Source organism: Notamacropus eugenii, chromosome 4, assembly GCF_028372415.1.
Source record: "Notamacropus eugenii isolate mMacEug1 chromosome 4, mMacEug1.pri_v2, whole genome shotgun sequence".
NCBI classification, from domain to species: domain Eukaryota; kingdom Metazoa; phylum Chordata; class Mammalia; order Diprotodontia; family Macropodidae; genus Notamacropus; species Notamacropus eugenii.
In genome coordinates, this window is record NC_092875.1 from 146,095,311 (window position 1) to 146,115,253 (window position 19,943).

At 38.3% G+C, this 19,943-nt stretch overlaps 1 protein-coding gene across 4 annotated transcripts in view; it reads right to left on the reverse strand.

Annotated features, from left to right (window-relative positions):
- Positions 1–15,336, reverse strand: part of DCSTAMP (dendrocyte expressed seven transmembrane protein) — a 39,826-nt gene extending 24,490 nt beyond the window's left edge. For 3 of the 4 annotated variants that reach the window (XM_072603304.1, XM_072603306.1, XM_072603303.1), the window contains exon 1: positions 15,115–15,336. The gene's annotated coding sequence lies outside the window, so the exon portion shown is untranslated. Of the gene's footprint in view, positions 1–3,683; positions 3,801–15,114 lie in introns of all 4 variants that reach the window. The other variant, XM_072603305.1, reaches the window with a different exon arrangement.
- Positions 15,337–19,943: the final 4,607 nt, after the last annotated feature.

Genomic DNA, 19,943 nt, shown 5'->3' on the forward strand with positions numbered 1-19,943 from the left:
TGAGTTCTAGAAGTCTGAAGGTCCTGGATCCAATGATTGACAGTGCTCGTAGCAGAAGTAGATTCTGGGAGAATATGGCGCTGACAAGTGAATTAACCTAAACCTGGCTTGTTTTTTTTTTATTTGTTTCTTTTTGCAAACAAAAATGTTCTTTGAGTGTTTTCAACAGTGAAGAGTCAAGGAAAAATAAATGTAAACTGCCTAATTAGCAGTCTTGCAAACAGCTGTATGGTCTAATGGAGTTTGTCTTAACCTCCCAGCAGATTGTATCAGTAATTATAAGTTAAATTACTGAATCCTTTTTTTAGTAGTTCTGTAAGTGCATACTGTAAGATTTTTACATTTTTCTTTCACATGTTTTTTACCATTTCCTTCCTCTTTTTAGGAAATCCTAGAAATGAGCCTTGACTTGAACTAAAAGAATAATTGTTCTTGGGGCACCACAATAGGGGTTTAGTGAGTCAAAGAATGTGAGAATAGGGAACCTAGTAAATCACATGCCTAAATACAGTATAGGAAATGGGCATGATATTTCCCTTCCCCCTACCCATTCTCCTCCTCTGGGCCCAGCATCTGTTTCTCCACATTGTACAATAGTAGGGTTGAAGTGCCCGTGACACTGATCTATTCTTTAGAGGTATTAATGACGATATTGGAAAGGGATTGCTGGGAATCAAAGTGTCTATTAAATCTAGTTCTCAGTTTATGGTTGTTTTGGAGACTTTGGACTCTTTCCCTGGAGACCTTTACCAAGAGAGAAGATGCTGAGTCCTTGCTCTCCATGCACAACAGGCCTTTGGTTCAGCCTAGTGTCAGGATTAAAGACTGACTTGGATGGTCTTGTCTATATAGTCCTATGATTCTATACATTCCTCTCTTAGTAATTCATTTTTGCTGACTGTCCTGGTATTTTCAATTCTTAGAACAGCTTAATATAATAATAAAATAACAACTGCCAGTTAGTGTTAAAAATTTTCAAACTGCTTTACAGACATTATCTCATTTGAGTACGTGACTGTTCTTTTTTTTCTCTCCAGATATCTTCTCAAATTCTTAGACAAAATTCCCAGCCAAAGCCCTTGACAGGCTTGTGAACTCTAATGAACATTGTTTTGCTAGTTCCTTTCCAAGAAGTTTTGTCAACAGATACATACATGACAAATATTCAGGCCTTTTACTTATTTCCCCATCAGAAATGTGGGAGAACAAACTTCTCTGACCTCGTTAAAACTGCAAATTAGCTTTTGCTTATCTTATATATGTAGCTCAACTAATTTCTTTCTGTCTTTATATTTAAATGTAGTTAAAATTCCTTTGCTGAATTCTTTCCGCTCATCACTAAAGATGTGGTTTTAGAGTGGGCAAACCTCTCAGTTTGATAGAGCAGGCTATATCCTTTATGGATAGGGGGTGCAAGTGGAAGTAGGGGAGTAGGGGAACCCCACACCTTCTCAATATTACCTATGGCTTCTTGGTCTGATTCCAAATGCATTTCCTCAACATCAATGAAACACTGATATTCAAATGTAAGTGCAATAATTATTTATTTTTATAATAATAATAGCTAAAATTTTTATAGTAGAGAAGGGAAAATGTACTCATCTATACTATGTGCCAGGCACTATACAAAGCATTTTACAAATTTTTTTTTATTTGATCTTCACAACAGCCTTGGAGGTAGGTGCTATTATTAGCAACTCCATTTAGCAGATGAGAAAATTGAGCTAAAGAGAGATTAATTGACTTGCTTAGAGTAACACAGCTAGTGTAACTGAGGGTGGATTTGAACTCAGGTCTTCCTGACTCTGGGCTTAATTAATACTCCACTTCATTACCTACACAATTGCTTCAAATGTTTTAAAGTTTGTGAAGCACCACACTCATACATATATTAAATATGTGTATATATGTATCTATACATGTATATATATGTACATGTATACATATATAAAATATCATTTGACCTTTTCAGAGATTTACAAAGCCTTTTCCTCACCACTATTCTATAATATATGTTTTATAATATCATTATATATCTTTTATAGATGAAGAAAATGAGGTTCAGAGAAGGGAAATTCTAGTGAGGTTGTATATCATATGGCTAAGTCAACTTCAGGTTCAGAATTTTAACCTAATCTCTCCATGTATTTTCTGCTATACCAAGTTGCTTCTTCAAAACATAAATATATGTTTTTAAAAAATACTTCCACTGTTTCGTAATAACCTATGTATATATATATATATCTGTTAGGCCCTATTAATGAAGCTGACTGTAAAGAAAAGAATCTCAGTTCTATATTTTTCTTAGCTATTTATAATTATACTTTTTTCACTGATTTGCCCTTTCATTTTTCTGACTACCAGTTTGCGTATTTACTCCAGGCCCACTGGCTTAGCGTCCCTTTCAGAGAATCACCACCCCCAAACTGGACTTTATCCTCTGGAAAGGTAGGAGGTAAGGAGAAAGGGAGGATGTGAATGTTTATGTTAATGTTAGAAACCAACACATAGCAGCAACTTCCAATTGGAAAGTGGAAAAGTGCCTTAAGCCATAGAAAAAATACAAACCTATGTTTATTTGGAGATAAGGAAAAATAGTGTGTGTGCATGTGTGTGTGTTTATGTGTGTGTGTGAGTATATACATATGTGTATGTGCACACACACACACACACTCCAAGCTCTCTCTCCCTCCCTCCCTTTCTCTCTCTCTCTCTGTATATGTGTATATAAATATATATGTGCATGTATATGTATGTATATATGTGTGTGCATGTACATGTGTGTGTATTTGCCTTTTGACCCTAAAAAAGTTTATTCAAGACTACTATTCCTTTTGCCTGGACTCCTTAAGTTCTTCTCCCCACCCCACCCCCACTCTCAAACTTCCTCCTACACCCATCTTCTTTTATCCCTTCTGATTTCTTAAGATCTTTAGAAAAAAAAAAAAGCAGATGAGGCACAGTCAGTTACTTCTCTGACTACCAGCCTTTCCAACTTCCCTTTTTTCTTCTTCCCCAAATCTGTAATGTTTATTTTATTGCTTCCTTAACCAGAATATCCCTTACTCATTTCACCCTTTAAATCTTTTCCTGTTCATAAAATCACAGCATCTCAGAGTTGGAGGGGCTTCCAAGGCGACCTAAGCCAACATCAAGGTGGGCTTCCTTTTTCACCCTTCCCTTTCAGTCACTGCCAACCAGAAATATTCACCAACTCATCCCTCTTGCCTTTGTCCTGGGACAGAAGGAAGCCAAGATGCCCCCTTTTTAGCTCCTCTCAACCTCTGTCTCAAGAAGCCATTTGCTGGCCTCCCTAGCATAGCTTTAGTTTGACACAGGAAACAATTCCCTCTCACATCTGCGCAGTCCTCCAAGCCAGCATCAAAGCTAGCTGACAATTTCATTTTTCTTTCAAGGGTAGATAGCTATTATACAAAGGGAGAAAAAAGTGTCTCTTCACAGTGTGTGCAAAAGTAGCAAGGAATAAAAAAAGAGAATAGTGAGAAGCGGACAGACCCTAGATGAGAGGCATTCAAAGACCTGAAACATGTATCTGTGTAGAGCTCATGTGGATCAGAGGCTTTGTCTCTTTTTAGGCAAGGATGTGCCGTGGATAGGGGTAGCAAAAATGAGCAGGCTGTGTGTCTCCATTCAGTGCATTTGAGCAAATAAAAGAAAGTTACCGGCTTCAGATCTTTGTTTTTCTTGAGAGGTTAAAAATGTTGGTACCAAGAGTCCATGCTTACTGCAGAGGGCACTAGGGATTCACAGTTCTTCCAAAGCCCAATGCAACCAGCTTTCTGAAAAACAAGGAAGACCAAAAACTCTTTGGCAACATACCACCTATCTGCTAAGCTAAGTAGCTGAGAATTCTTAAGGTGAGCACAAAATGCCTTAGTTATAGGATCAAGATGGTGGTTGAAACAAATGAGTCTTTAAAAAAAAAAATAATTAAAGTGCCCAGATAAATGGCTACCCCTTAAGGACTTTGTAGAATTTGGAATATTGAAGAAGTAAATCAAGGAGGCTGCCCCTGAGCTGTCACCCATAAAAACTATACATTCCCTTTTAATGAAAGAGCCAAATGAACAAATCCTTCTTTCTGGAAAATTACTGGGTCAAGTGACCTTGCAAGAATACCTCTTGTCCCCCTCTCCTTCTCTGGGAACTGTATCTATTTGCCGATTCATTACAAATTAATAAAAATAAATATCAGTTCTGGTTGCCACTTGCGCCAATGTGGAAACCAATGGCTTCTATGGATAGTGCCATAGACTTAGAGCTGAAAGTGGACATTGAGTCCAATTCCTTCATTTGGTAGATGAGACCCAGGAAGCTGAAGAAACTTGCCTACTGTCACCCAGCTAGTAAATTATACAATAAGGATTAGAACTCAGTCACTTTGACTTCAAATCCACTACCTTGTACACTGTAAGCAGGAATATATTTGTTGTGACTTTAGGGACCAGACCTTACCTATGCCTGAAACTATCTCCCTCTTCATCTCTATCTTCTGGCTTTCTCCATATCTCAGCTAAAATCCTACCCCTGCAAGAAGACTTTCCTAGTTCTTATCTTGGTGTCTTCCCTCCAAGATTATCTACAATTTATCTGGGCATATGGTAGGCATTTAATAATGTGAGTTGATTGATTCACTGGCTGCCTGACAAAAATCAGAACTTGTGATCTTGTCAAGATCACAAGTGGACACAAAAGAGAAAGCCATCACCCCCCCCCAAAAAAAAACCAACCCAACAACCTACTAATCTTATAGAATTGCTTGTCCACTTGGTTCTAATTTGAACCAACTACCTTCTTTTATATATGTATATATATGTGTGTGTGTGTGTGTGTGTGTGTGTGTGTGTGTGTGTGTGTGTGTGTATAACTAATCAGTGGGATCCTTGTCCCTAAAACATGCTTGGCATCCTCTGCCTGTCTCCAAACTCCAAACTTCATGGACAAACTGGGTGAGCCAGCTCCTACCAGTGTGTGACAGTATGAGAGCCTTGCTTTCCACTTCAGAGTTGTACAGTTATTCTACATATTTTTGATTGACAAACCACATAGTGAAGAAGGGGACTTTTGATTGGCTAAAGAGCCAGAACTGGGTGTAATTTAGAAGGTACTAACCACCATTACGTAGCTCTTTCCTGCCTGGCTGTGTTCCAGTGAGGAAGGGCTATGTTTGAACAAGGCCTGCTGTAAGCATCTGAATAGGGAGAGGTGACTAGTTCCAGCAGCCTACTTTCCCCACTCATGTTGACATGAAGTCATGAAAACATGCATGTGTGGTTGCTTCTGTTGCTGCCATGTTAGTTCTTTCCTGTTGAAGGTGAAGGAATAAATGTTAAAGATGAAATTAATCTTTAGGCTTTGACCTTGTGATCCTCAAAATGTTGAAAAAGTGAGCTGCTGGACAAAATTTGCTGGCAGCTGAGCCCAGTGAAGAGCAAAGGGCCAAGCAACCTACTTGACCCAGCGTATGCAGTCGAGAGACAAACTTCATCTACTGGCTATGAAAAATTCAGAAGTCATTTTGGTGGGGGAAGGGATAAATTCTTGGAAGTGACTACTTTGATTTCAAGCCCATTTTAGTCAGGTACCAAGGTGATACAGGGTGGAGTGTGGCTATGGTATTGGGAGCGTATGTGCTTTTGTTCTTCATATGTCTTCTCAGTAAATATCCCTTCATAACAGCTAATTGATGCTAATTATTTAAAAGAAACTGGGGTAATCATCTAACAATACTTGAGAAGAATCATTGAAATGGGCATCCAAACATTAAAAATACATCAACCCCTCAGGGATAGCTCTAGAACCCTTGGGGGAGATGTAACGATGTAAGATTGATCTAAGAGGCCTGACTTGTTAATGTGAGTGGGACCTGGGATTAGGACCCTGAATTTATGCAGGCTATAAAAGTTTTGGTTTTCTCTTTTGGTTGTTTCTTATACTGCAGTCATTTACTGGTAGTCATTAAAATTAATTATAATCATTGTAATTAATCTTAGTTCTATTGCCTTTTAATTTTTGTTCAAAGGCCAAAGTCTCCCATTGCATCCTGGGCTGTCTCCAGTTACACTGATGAATATCTGGTCACTGGATCCAGATGGCTCAGGAGGAGAAAGTGAGACTGGTGACCTTGCACAGCCCTCCCTCACTCAAAACAAAGTCAAATGCAAGTCATGTCATCATTTCTCTGATGGCGTGGTCTTCTTTGAAAACAAAGGACGAACACAGCAACATTATTGTAATCATATCATATGTATATTTGTTTTTCTTCTGGTCCTTTATTTATTCTGTGTCAGTTCATATGAGTCTTTCCTTTATATCCCAAATTAATCAACAAACTTTTATGAAGTAACTCTTATGTGCCTGACACTGTACTAGGTGAACTGTCAATGAGTTTTGATTCTAACAGAAGAGATGACAAGTAAATATAAAAATGTATACACCACACTAATTATTATGTACAAATATATATGAAGTAGTAAAATACAAGATAATTTGAGAGGAAGGATAATAGCAGTTGGGAGAGAGTACCCCAGGGTGCATTTTAAAGGAGGGGAGGGATTCAATGGGGCAAAAGCAAAAAGAGAATGCATTCCTGGGAGGAGGATGGATAGTGTAAAGGCACTTGGATAAGAGATGGAGTGCTATGTGTGAGAAACAGAGAAGAGGCCAGTTTGACTGGAATACAGAATACTGGGGGGGGGGAGGTATAATGTGCAAGGAGACTGTAAAGTTAGACTGGGGACAAGTTGTATATGACTTTAAAAGCTCTACAGAGGAGTTTATATTTATCCAAGAGGCAATAGGAAGCTGGAATTGGTGGAGTTAGTCTGATTTGTGCTTAATGAAAATTACTTTTGTAACATATCCGATGGATTGAATGGTGAGAGGTTTGAAGTGGAGAGACCATTCAAGAGGCTATGGCAATAATCTAGGCAAGAGGTAATGAGAACCTGAACCTCATGAGTGAAGAGACAGATTAGAGAGATTTGAATACAGAAATTATGTGACTATGGAAATAATGCTAGGATTATAAAACTGGAAGTTTGGGAAAATAGTGATGCCTTTCACAGGAATAAGGAATCTTGCAAGACAGGAAACTTAGGAGGGAAGATAACCAGTTACAGTTTTAGATATATGGGGTTTAAGATTTTTGCCAGAATACTTAGTTTGAAATGTCCAGTAAGCATTTAGTGATGAAATACAGAAACTATCTAAAAAGAATGCAGCTTGATAGATTGGGAATCATGTGCAGAGAAATAATAGTCAAACGCATGTGGGCTGATAAAGTTAAGCTAGAGATAATAGAGGGAGAAGAGAAAAGGACCCAAGAACTTTGGGGAGCACTCATAGTTAAAGAGGATGATGATGAGACAGCAAAGGAGACTGATAACTTACCTGAACTCATTCCTCAGTGATTAACGTACTACTATCCTTCCTTTCTTTCCCCATCCCAGTGATTCTAAACCCCCAGCTGCCACTGTGCAAACCTTATTCTTTGTTCTCCACTGACTACTCCTCTGTTCCTATCCCCATCAACCCAACCTCTCAGATATCCCCCTCTAAAGCCACCAATCTTTTCCACTGTGCTCTCTGGACTATCGTCTGTGTACATTAAAAAAAAAAAATCTAGCTTTCATCTTAAACCTTTTCCTTTCTTGATTTCTTCACCCTCTTGCACTCCCTAAAATCTGGTTCCCTACTGATAAATAGCTTTCTTGCAACCCTAGTCAGCCCTGGTTCATCTTTCACTCATGTCTCCACATTAACTCATCATAGTGGAGGAATTGGAATAGTCCTTTCTCCATAGTGCCACTTCCAAGCTCTCCTTCCACCACCATCACTTAGTAATCTCTCTTCCTTTGAGGTTCATTCAATCCATATTTATCAATCAATTGAGATTCTGTTAGCTGTTGTCTATAGAACTTTAGGTTAATCTTTACTTCCTCAAAGAGTTCTATGCCTGATTCAGCTTCCTCTCATCCTAGGTAACTTCAGTATACATATTGCCACTCCCTCAAGCACCCTAACTACTCATTTGATCAATTTCCTCATTTGCCATGACCTACTCCTCCACTCCACCTCAGCTACCCACAAAGACAGTCATAAACTTGATCTTGCCTTCACCCACAAATGTGCCACTGCCATGTTAATGAACTCTATAAGTCCCTTATCTGATCAAAATCTATTGTCATTCATATATTCATCCAATAGTCAATAAACATTTATTAAGCACCTATACTAAGTGCTGGCAATATAAAAGAGGCAAAAGATGACCCCTGTCCTCAAGGAGCTTACAATCTGATTCTACATCTCTCTCTGCCTTACAACCCTAAACCCTGTTTTCCATTGTCACCGGGACCTCTCATCCCTCAGTTCTTTCTTTGTCCATCTTTGCTTTCATCCTTTCCCCATCTTTAATCCTTGGTGAATCAGTTTTATTTTCCACCAACCTTTTCTCCTGAATCTCTTGTTTTTTGATCCTATTAAAGATCTTGCTCTGCCAAGATTCAGCTTCAAATTAGATACACTATCCACTGCCTTAGACCCTACTCAGGAGCTGCTGAATGAAGCTGGAGAAAATCATGAAAACATGCTGACCAGGTCCACTACAAAATTATATTATACCATGTCAACTGGGCCGTCTCTAAGACAAGAAAATCATTTTACACATTACTGATCAATTCACTATCCCCCTCACTACCTGAATTTTTACAAATCTTTTCATTCCTTCTCAAACCTTCCAAGGAGCCCCCTCCTTCCACCCTCTTGGTCCAGTAATTGATAAAAATTTAATTGATAAAATTGAGGCCATTCCCAAGAGGGAACTCTTCTGTACCTCCTCCTTATCTCACCTAACTCACATGCCTCCACCACTATTTCTGTTGTCACTCATATCTCACAAGAAGAGTGAGCCTTTTCTTGCGAAGGCAAACTCTGCTACCTGCTCAAGTAATCCCATTCCATCCTGTATACTTCAGCAAACTGTCCTCTTCATCATCCACACTTTCTCATCTCTCCCTGTCTACTAGCTGTTTCTATACTACCAAAAAACTTGTTCATGTCTCCCTTACTCAAAAAAAAATCAGAGGTCTATCCATCTTCACTGATTATTGTCCAATATCTACACTCTCTTTTATGGCTAAATCTTTAGAAGGTTGTCTTTGATTGATGTATCCATTCCCTTTCTTTTGTTCTCTGCCCTCTGACTTTTGACTTCATCATTCAACTGAAACTCTTCTCTCTCTAGCTATCAGAGATCTCTTCATTACCAAATCTCATGAGCTTTTCTCAATTCTCATTCTTCTCGATCTTTCTGAAACTTTCAACATTGTCAATCATCCTCTTCTCTTTGATATTCTCTTCTCTCTAAGTTTTTTGTAACAGTGCTCATTTCTGGTTCTCCTCTTACTTGTCTGACTGTTCTTTCTCAATCTTTTTTTTTGCTGGATCTTCATCTAAGTTAAATTGGCTAACTGTGGATGTCCCCCAGTCTCTGTCCTAGGCCCTCTCATCTTCTTTGTCTGTAGTATTTTGCTTAATGATCTCATTAGCTCCCAGAGATTCAACTATCATCTCCATGCTGATAATTCTCAAATCTAATTGTCCGGCCTCACTTGACTTCTGACCTCCAACCTCACATCTCTAACTATTTAATGGACCTCTCAATCTAGCTGTCCCAAAGACATCTTAAAATTAACATATCCAAAACTCAACTCATTATTTCTCCTCTCAAATTCTCTCCTCTTCTAATTTTCCTATTTCTGGCCACAGTACTACCATCTTTCCAATCACTCAGGTTCACAATCTAGGTCTCCTCCTTATTCTCTCAACCCTACCCCTCCTACCCAATCCAACGAGTTATCGTCTTGTTGTTTCTACCTTCATAACATCTCTCATATATGCCCCCTTCTCTCCTATGACTCTGCTACTATCCTGGGGTGAACCTTTATTACATCATGGCTGTACTATTGCAATAGCCTTCTGGTTCATCTCCATGCCTCAAGTCTCTCCCCATTCCCGTCCATCCTCCCCACAATTGTCAAGTTGATCTTCCTAAACTCCCTACCCCTCCTTATTCTATAAGGTCCAGTTGCTCCCTATTGGTCCCAGGGTCAAGTATAAAATCCTCTGAATGATTTTAAGGGCATCTATGACCTGACCCCTTCCTTCTTTTCCAGTCTTCTTAAACTGTAGTCTCTTCTATTTACTGTTATCCAGTAACACTGTCCTACTTTCTGTTCTTTACATAACACACTTCATTTTCTGATACTGGGCATTTTCATTCCTCATGTCTGGAATGCTCTCCCTCCTCATCTTTGCCTCTGGGCTTTCCTGGCTTCCTTCAAGTCTTACCTGGAGTCTCACTTTCTACAAGAAACCTTTCCAAGTCCTTTTTAATTTTAGTACATTTCCTCTGAAATTATCTCTAAAATATCCAATATTTATCCTGTTTATACGTAATTATTTGCATAGTGAGCAGTTTCAGTTCAGTGATTAGGTTAGAAACCAGAATGCAAATGATTGAATAGTAAGAGAAGAGAAAGTGTAGACAATAAATGTAGCCAGTTTTTTCAAAGAGTTTGGCTGAACCAGAAAGGGAAATTTGAGATGTTTCATTGAGGGATGTTTGAGGGAGAAGTAGGTTCTAGGATGGGGGTAGACTTGTGTGAGGGCAGTAAGGAAGAAACAAATTGATAGGAAAAGGGTAAAGATTTATGAGGGAGATGATTGAGAATATAATCTACTGGAGAAGACAGGAGGCCATGAGATAAAATGTACATTTAGAGGGTTGGCCATGGCAGGGAGAAAGGCCACTTACTTGTTAGAGATTGGAGAAAGAAGGACAGAGTAGGAGATGAGATCAAGGGATTTTGAGATGAAGTCAAAGAGAGAAAAAGCATCCCAAGTCCAATGACCTCAATTCTTTCAGTAAAGTAAGCAGTATGGTCCCAAGTGAGAGATAGAGAGGGAGAGACAAAGGCAGAGAGAGGCTTGAGAATGGAAGAGGAGGTTTAAAATCACTTTTGTGGGGAATAATACAGGGTATCAATTAGGGAGCACTAAAAGAACTGCTTTACTATAGTGAGGGCCCAGTTCAAGTGGGATAATGTGAATTTTTCATGTAATCCATCTTCAAAGTTTTGAGAATCTCTTCAGTTCTGTTCAGCATCTCATGTGGAAGAGTGAAGAAAGTAGATGGTGTGAGTAATCTGGGGCTTAGATCTGGCAAAAGAAGAGCATAGATAGAGTAAGAAGGCAAGTGATTGGAGAGCAGATAGCAGTGTAAAGCTTAAACGATAACAATTAAATTGAAGTTGGATAGGGAGAAACCAGAAGTCAGAGCACATATAATTGTCTAGGAAGATACTGAAGGGAATGGAAAGGAGATCTCAGAGTGTGAAGAATGGGTGTAGGAAACACGGTGAGAACTGGGATGATGGGAGGTTATGGTTATGGAAGTGAATGTCAGTGTTTCTAAATCAACAAGTGAAACACTCATGGTAATAGTGAAATCTACTGTGTGACCATTCTTATACATGGCTAAATTTGAGTGAAGAAGTAAGTCACAGGACTTGAGAAGACTGAGGAAATGAGAGGTTAGGGAGCTTGAAGCACATCTACATGGAAATTAAAAAGCTTTAATACACACTCACTATGGAAAATGCTATCCATAACCAGAGAAAGAACTACAGAGTCTGAATGAAGATTGAAACATACTGTTTTCTTTTTATTTGTTTGGTTTTTGTTCTTTCTTTCTCAAGATTTTTTTCCTTTGGTTCTGATTCTTCTTTCACAACACGACTAATGTGAAAATGTGTTTAAAACGATGGTACATGTATAACCTATATCAGATTGCATCCCATCATGAGGAGAAGAGCGAGGGGGGGAATTCAGAACTCACAATCTTACAAACGTGAGTGCTGAAAACTAAAAATTAAGATTTTTTAAAATCTAGTATAAAGACAGAAGTAGGAGAGTATAAGAAGATGCTGAACTCTCTGAGAAAGGAGAGAAAATGACTTGGGGGTTGATATATTTGAACTACCATCAATTTTGATGACGTAGAAAATTTTAATTGAGTGGCTTTCAAAAAGGATAAAAATTTCTGTGGAAAAGGCAAAGCATAAGTCTGGAAAAGTGACAATGATGAGCAAGGAGTATTCTAACTATCCCTCCAGGACCAGTATGATTGGGTTGTGTGTGAACATACAGCCACTATTAGAAAGGATAAACAAAGATGCAGGCAGACAAGTCTCAGTAAGTGCTAATAGATGGAAAGAATGTGAAAGATATAGGTCTAACATGAAGTCTAATTTATTCACTATGGAACAAGAATTCCAGAGGGCACTGTGGAAGGGGTGAACAGAGTTGAATTGGGACTAAGAAAGATAGGATTGAGAAGGATGGGGATGAGAGAACATGAGAAAGAACAGGGGACAAGTTTTTTCTTCATTGGTCAATATTTATATATAAGCACAGAGAGAGAGAGAAATAGGAGAAACTATAGCGGGTAGCAGATCAGTAGGGAAGCTCGTAGGCTCCAAGGGCTCTTTCAGAAGGAGCAAGGTGAGTCTTTTCTTCACTTAGAAGACTAGTGGAGAAGTAAGGGATGTGGGCAAACAGGGAGGGGTTGTTGTGGTCATATTCCATTCTAATCACATAATCACAATTTATTCACCCATTCCCTGGTCAACAGGCTTCGTTTTGTTTCTAATTTCTAGGTACCTTTTCATGACCTCCATACATTTTATTTGCATCTCATTTTTAAATGAAAAATGAGAGGGAAGAGTGGTAAAAATAAACTCTGTAATTTGGAATTTCACATTCATTTTTGAGAAAGAATATCAAAGCCCTGCACCTGTTAAGTTGGACAAAAAGTGGAGATAATTCCTGCAAACTTAGGCAGACTTTTGCAGTTTGAGCTTGTAAATTCTTTTCTCTCTTCAAGCCAAGATATCTAACGTGATCTCATATATTGATTGAATTCTCCAAAACTTTTTTTTAAATCGTTTTCGCCTTGGGAAAGTCAGCAAATATCTTACCTTGTGAAAGCAACTTTCACACAGAGAAGAAAGATTAATGGGAGCTCCTGGATAAACAGAACAGAATTTGCTCAACAATTTGGGTGATGGTTATAAATCGTAAAGCAATGTGATGCGGTTGCTGCTGGCACAATTTGGAAGATTTTCTGTAGAAAAGTATATAAGGTCTTTATCTTTACTCCTTTGAGGCCGGCAGGCATGGAACCAACCATGGTCTCTGAGCCTCAGACGGCTTGCATATAAGATCAGATTCTGGAGCTAACTAGTTTGGTGACTTAGACATGTCACTTTGACTCCCAAGCCTCAGATTTCTCAGCTATTAAAAAAAAATAGATTAAGACCTTTTAGGCCATGTACTTCTCAGGGTTTGGAAGAAAGATAAAAAAAGCTGAATGTGAGCATGCACCCATGTTACATTATAACAGTAAACACAAAGGAATAGGATCAACCAGTCAAGCACAGTCCTTATAGCTAACAGGAACCATTCATTTAAAGGAACACCTGCTGTAAGTCTATAGGAAAGCAAAGAAATGAGTTATTTTTACTGTACAAATAGTACAGGTAAATAAGGAAGATGCTTTTGTTTGATGGTTGAGCCTAGAAATGTTGGGGTTTGAATTTTCTAGCTAATAATAAAATAAGTCACAATAATAACTAAAATTGGTCATCGCTATCCTTATTATTATAAAGGGCCTTAAATGCCAAAGAGAAGAGTTTATATTTTATCCTGGAGGTTATAGGGAGCTATCAAAGCTTTTTGAACAGGAGAGCAACATGCTTAGACTGGTGCTTCCAACTTTTTACAGGCTTTTACAGATATTATCTCATCACAGGTCTGAACTTCTCTGCCTAAGAAACTTCGATGGCTCCCTATTACCTCTAGGATAAAATACAAATTCTACTGCTTGGTATTTAAAGCCTTTTGTAGTCTGGAACATATTAATCTTGTCAGGATGATTACCATTACTCTCCCTCATGCACTCTAAGTTCCAATGAGACTCATCTACTTGCCATTCCCCCATAAAGAACATTTCATTTGTTGTCCTCATGCCTTTGTTAAGATTGTTTCCAAACAACTTAGAATGCTCTCATTTCTTACTTCTGCCTGTCAAAACACCCTAGAAGACTCAATTCAAATGCTATTTCCTACATGAGATCTTTCCTGTTTTCATTCAGTCATTAATCCTCTTTCCTCCCCCCAAATGACTTTTCATTACTTTGTATAGTGTCTGTACTACTTAGTTGTCTGTGTCTTGTCTCTTCCTGGTAGAAGCAAACTTGTTGAGGGCACAGATTGTTTTGTATTTGCCTTTAAATCCCTGCTGCTACTAAATTGTAGAAATTTACTAAATTGTTTTTAATTGAATTGAATGTAAACATTATATTTATTATTATGCCCATTTATAGATAAGAAAATTGAGGATCAGACAGGTTAAATTACTTTTGTGAGTTACACTTCTAGTATCAAAGGTAGTATTTAAAGATCATTTCTTTAACTGGGCTAATAGAAAACTTTACCTAAACTACTGGTTCTCCTCTTAATGTATATTTTTCCTCCTTCCAGAAACTGAAACCATTAACAAGTGAGACTTAAAAACAATCTGGCTGTGAGCTGTCAAAGCCAAGCCTTTAGATAGGTCCATAATATATAATTGTTTACTTGTCCTCTTGGTGCTAACCATTAATCTGAATGGATTCCAAGATGATGTATGTTGAGAAAGACTGATTTAACTAGTTTTTGGATTCACTTGACTGGCCACATTAATCAAGAGGCTAACTGGTGTGTGTGTGTGTGTGTGTGTGTGTGTGTGTGTGTGTGTGTGTGTGCGTGCGCACATGAGCATGTGCGTATGTGCATGAGCATGCATGTGTAGATGTAGCCCAAATATACCATAGAGAAAACACTCAACATTCCAAATAAATGAAGCAAATGTTTCCTAATAAAACTGATGACCTCTTCTAAAGTGGTCTGTTGATGTTGTGCATCCAAGTTTTCAAGGCAGGCAAGACAAAACACAGTCAGGGACAAATATTCTGTTGAAGTTGTACTTACAGCTTCTTCTTTGTGCCACATAGTGGATCTAGAGGTAGAATTCTTGGCTTTAAATCCTGGCATAGTTCTCATTTGTGTAACTATGCAAGTCCCTTCTCTTTTCAGGGCTTCAGTTTCTTCATCTCTAAAATGAAAGGGTTGGATGAGTTGATCTCCAAGAATCCTTCCAGCCCAAAATACTATTACATACCTATTATCCTTTCAAGTCCTTGTAACTCTTGTTATAGTACTGGAAAAAGGAACTACATATGATCACATTCACATCACTATGAATCAACTTCTTGATTTCCCCAACCAAATGACTAAGTCATTTTGGTTTTGACAAAGAAACATTAGAGTATAACTCATTCGGAGGACCTCCAAATCATTTACTCCCTAGCCTCTTCCTCCACCTAGAACCTATGCATTATATAAATTCAAGGAACAGATAATACAGAAACCTGACTTCTGAAAATTTAAAACCATAGGATCCTAGAATTAGAAGATGCTCCAAGAGGTCATTTGCTATATTCTATGCAAGGCAGGAATTGGAGACTTTATTGGAAAGTTATAGAACAGACCCAAATGAGAAGATAAGTGTATATTAATACACATATAAAGATAGAGACATAGATGATATATCATATTCACACACATACATGTACACACATACAGGTGTATGTGTATGTATATGCAGATATATATGTATATGTATGCATGTACTGTAAGGAGAGCAGCAATTTCACTATAGAGGAAATTTCCAATGAAGATAATCTCTCTACTAATTCATATTGGTAGTTTCTCTGTAATTCATGTTCTTAGAAGGTTGCCTGAGGCACTGAGGGGTTACATGATTTAGTTAGCATGTGTCAGAAACAGGACTTCAATGAAGGTGCCCCCAGATAATGAGGGAAGATCTCCATTCATATACCATGCTGCCTCACCTTGGTCAAACTACAAATTGTCTTTGTTTTTTTAAAGGTAAGTAGGTATAAGAGGTGGAATTCAAACTTAGGTCTCTCCTAACTTCAGTTCACACACCTTTTTTTTATCTTTCTGGGCTATTTACAGCTTGGTGAGAAGGAAGGATCTGCCAGCAAGTCTGACTAGGAAATTTGAGAAAGAGGACTCCAGACCCAGGGGTTAAGGAGTGGGGGTAGGAGGGAGTTTTACTGAGGGTAATATATAATGGTAAGACTGGTCCCAAAAAGGCTGTATGTTTCTAAATTTTGCCCAACGCTGGTCCTGGCTAGGGGGCAAACATCTTACAATGATTTTTAAATTTGTCTTATTTTGTTTTTAATAGATCTTCATCATTATCTTTTGCTTTCCACCTACAGTTTTACCTGTGTGTTTTTCTACCACTGTCCCAGGAGTCTCTTCACACTGGAAATGCCCCTACCTTTGGGTCCCTTTCTTTGATTGGTATATTCCTGACCAGGACCACCTTTCCAGGAAGTGCCCTGGGCCATGTATAGTCGCTTCTGCCTCTTTGGATTCTGCAGACTTTCCCATCTTACCCCCACATAGGTGCCTCTCCCTGATCTTTGCTTTTCAGTTTTCCTTTATGCCTTATCTTCCTCTGTTAGGAGGTAAATTTCTTGAAGGTAAGAACTATCTTTTTAAATTTCAATTTCTATTTACAGAATTTAGCATTGTACTTGACACATAATAAGTGCTTAATTCATACTTTATCAAATGATATGATCTATACAAGTATCTCTCTATTTCTCCTGTTAGAGCCATCTCTTAAAAGAATTTTTAAAAGGAAAAGAAAAAAAGTTCCATCAAAGTCATATTGAAAAATTGAACATTGCATGCAATGTTCCTTATATTCCACCCCTACATCATCAAAGGAAGGAGTAAGGGTATCTTGTCGTATCTCTCCTTTCTATTATAATTTCACAGTTTTCAGTTTCAGTTTTTTCCTCTGTTACTCTTTGCATTCTCACTGTTGCAATAATTGTGTATATTGCTTTTCTGATTCTTCTAGTTTAAACATCATCTCCTGATAATTAAACTCTGAACATCTCCCATTGTAACAAATCTTAAAGTCATTGCTCATTCCCTTGCATTGAATAATATTTATTGTGTCATGTGTATATTTACATACATATGTACATGCATATAGCCATACATATGACGATATTAATTTTGAAAAGGTGGATAGTCTTTATTATTTTAAAACTAAATGACCAGTAGAAAAAACAAAAACACAGCTCTGACATTTGAAACATGTATGTCCTTGGGTAAGCTTCTTTATCTTTTTGGAGACCAGTTTCTACCTCTGCAAGATGACAAGGGTGGACTGGATCCTCTGAAATAGGGTGATCATTGTATTGCAAAATAGAAGGACTACAGTGTAATAGAGTTATTCAGGCAGAGGGAAATGCTATCCAACCTCCCAAGAGAAGAAGCCTAGGTAAATCAATCACTGAAGTATTTATTAAATTTTATTATGTATCAGGCACTAAGCTAAGCCCTAGAGACACAACTACAAAAAGCAAGATAGTCTCTGCCCTTAAGGAGTTTATATTTTAATATAGGATAATGGTGTATATATAGGAGAGTGATCCTGGTGGGATGTTTTTTTCTTGAAAATCACAGGAAATGGTGAATGGCATTATAGAAGAGTCGATAAGTCAATAAGCATTTATTAAGCATCTAGTATGTGCCCAGGAGGCACAGTGCCAAGTGCTAGGGATACAAAAAGAGACAAAAAATAATATCTACCCTAAAGGAGTTTACCATTGAATGGGAGAGACTACATGCAAGCAAATACATACAAGGCAAGTTATTGTAATGTTAGTGGAAGGTTAATGGTGGGTGGGGGGAAGAGTTAAAGATCTTCCCCACCCATTAATAAACCTCAATACCTTTTGTTAATTTCTAATGAGGCACTGATTCTCGAGGGTCCTGATGTCCTCTGACTCTGAAAGGTGTATATATACTCTGAGGTGAGGTTTTGTTTGGGGTCTTACTCACTAGAACTGTTTATTTGGCCAGATGAGACTCATGGGAGACACTAAGGAACTCCCTAGCTTTGAAAACCCATATGTTTATGCTTCTCTCTCTGGTTACTATGTATGTATGTATGTAATGTTCAGACATTTGGATCTGTCTGTTGATCTGTGATGTATGTATTGCTGATGGTCTAACAGCTGGAAGCCCTGTCTGTTGGTTTTTATTTCTTTGCTTATATTTTCTTTATTGGTATATGTGTTTGATTAAAGTGACTATTGGCCCCTCAAAAGTTACTTTCCTTTTGGAAAAGCAGATCTAAGAACCAGTACAGCAGGCCCTCCTGTGTATGCTAGGGTGCTTGCTGTTACAGTTATATACAGGATAAATATGAAATAAATAAAAGAGGGAAAGCACCGGACTTAAGATGGGTTGGGGAAGGTTTCCTGTTGGAGGTGAGATGTTAGTTGGGACTTGAAGGAAATCAGAGAGGTCAGTAATCTGAGCTGAGGAGGGAGAGCACTCCAGATATGGGCTTGGGTGGGAGTGGGGAGCAGCCAGAGCAGAGAGATGGAGTGTCTTGTGTGTGGAACAGCCAGAAAACCAGTGTTGCTGGATGGAAGAGAATGTGTTGGAGAGTAAGGTAAATAAAGTAAGACTGGACAGGTAAGAATGGGTTTTGTTATAAAGGACTTTGAATGCCAAATACCACTTTGTATTTGCTACTGGAGGCAATGGGAAGCCACTGGAATTTATTGTGTAGGGGAGTGATATAAATGGATCTACATTTTAGGAAAATCACTTTGATGGCTTCATGGAAGATGGATTAGGGAAGGCAGAAACTTGAGACAGGTAAACCCCATCACCAGACAATAAAAAATAAAAAATAGTCCAAATGTGAGGTGGTGAAGGTTCTGTAATAGAGTTATGGCAATAGCAGAGGAGAGGTATAAAGGGGTATATTTGAGAGAGAAAAGTGAAATTGACAAACCTTGGCAACAGATTGCCAAGTATACGTGGAGTGAGACATAGTGAGGAATTGAAAGTAACACCTAGATTGCAAGCCTGGTTCACTGGGAAAACAGTGATGTCCCAAACAGCAATAGGGAAGTTTCAGAGGGAGTGGGAAGGTGTATGGAGAAAGATAATGAGTTCAACTTTGGACATGTTTTAAGTTGCCTACTGACCATCCAATCTAAGATGTCTAAAAGGCTGTTGGAGATGTGACACTGGAGGTCAGCAGAGAGTGTAAGGCAGTATAGATTGATTTGAGAATCATCAGCATAGAGACATAAATTAAATCCGTGGTTGCTGATGAGATCATCAAGTAAAACAGTTCAGAGGGAGAAGAGAGCCCATGACAGAACCCTAGCGACACCTATGGTTAGATGAAGTGGTCTGACTGAGTATCCAGCAGAGGAAACTGAGAGGGAGTTCACGGATAAGTAGGAGGAGAATCAGAAGAGAGTGGTGTCCTAAAAATCTGGAAAGAAGACAATATCGAGAAGGAAAGGTGGTCAACAGTGTCAAAGACTACAGAGAGGTCAAGAAGAATGAGGATTGAGAGAAAGCCATTGGATTTGACAGTTACTGTTAATTTTGGAGAGAGAAGTTTTGGTGGAAGGATGAAGTCAGAAGATGGATTGTGGAAGGTTAAAAAGAGAGTGAGAGGAGAGAAAGTAGATGGTTTTATCCACCTTCCATCCAAGGATTTAGCCTCAAAAAGTAGAATTCTAGTATTTGAACCCAGATCCTCAGATTTAATCTGAATCTGAGAAATCCTGGTTTTCTTTCTAATGGAGAAATCACTTTTTTTTTTCTCCCTTGAGGCAAGAAACAATTTCCCTTTTGAAGATCATTTTGAAATGATTTTTCTTCCAATAAAAATT